Raw genomic sequence first — 483 nt, 5'->3', positions numbered from 1 at the left:
TGGTCATATTGCCAGTTTAGCCAATAAAAACACACGCACTGTATATTTGGTGTTAATTTGCTTCAGCTTTATATTACATTAATCTTATTTCGGCCAGAGTTCTTTCGTCACACTTCTGTGACCCCACCAGTGGTCCTTTGTTTTCTTCTTTCTTATGTGTGTCTCACCTTGCTAACTATCAGCCATTTTGTATTTTGTATTCCTATTGTATGTGTCTACGCATGCGTATCCTTCAACGTGTCTATGTTTTTGTAAGTGCATGTGTGTGTATGGGCAGTGTCTGTATTATCTATATTCTCTGTTAATACATGTTCGTTTGTATTTGTTTTTATTTATTTATTTGTTCATGTGTGTTTTTTTTGTGTTTAATTAAATTTTGTTAACGTATGTAGTATTTAATTCCATTTGTTTATCTATGTATTGTATTATATTTTGTTCATGTTATTATTGGTTTATGGGGAACGTATTGTCACATGTTGTGGT

The 483-nt window shown here is 32.3% G+C and overlaps 1 protein-coding gene across 1 annotated transcript in view; it reads left to right on the top strand.

Moving 5' to 3' along the window:
* The window catches only part of LOC106870660 (ATP-dependent translocase ABCB1), a 130,796-nt gene that overhangs the window by 98,778 nt on the left and 31,535 nt on the right, over positions 1 to 483 (top strand). The window lies entirely within an intron of this gene.

Source organism: Octopus bimaculoides, chromosome 1, assembly GCF_001194135.2.
Source record: "Octopus bimaculoides isolate UCB-OBI-ISO-001 chromosome 1, ASM119413v2, whole genome shotgun sequence".
NCBI lineage: Eukaryota > Metazoa > Mollusca > Cephalopoda > Octopoda > Octopodidae > Octopus > Octopus bimaculoides.
The sequence above is the reverse complement of the archived record's forward strand: the minus strand, read 5'-3'. Positions and strand labels throughout refer to the sequence as shown.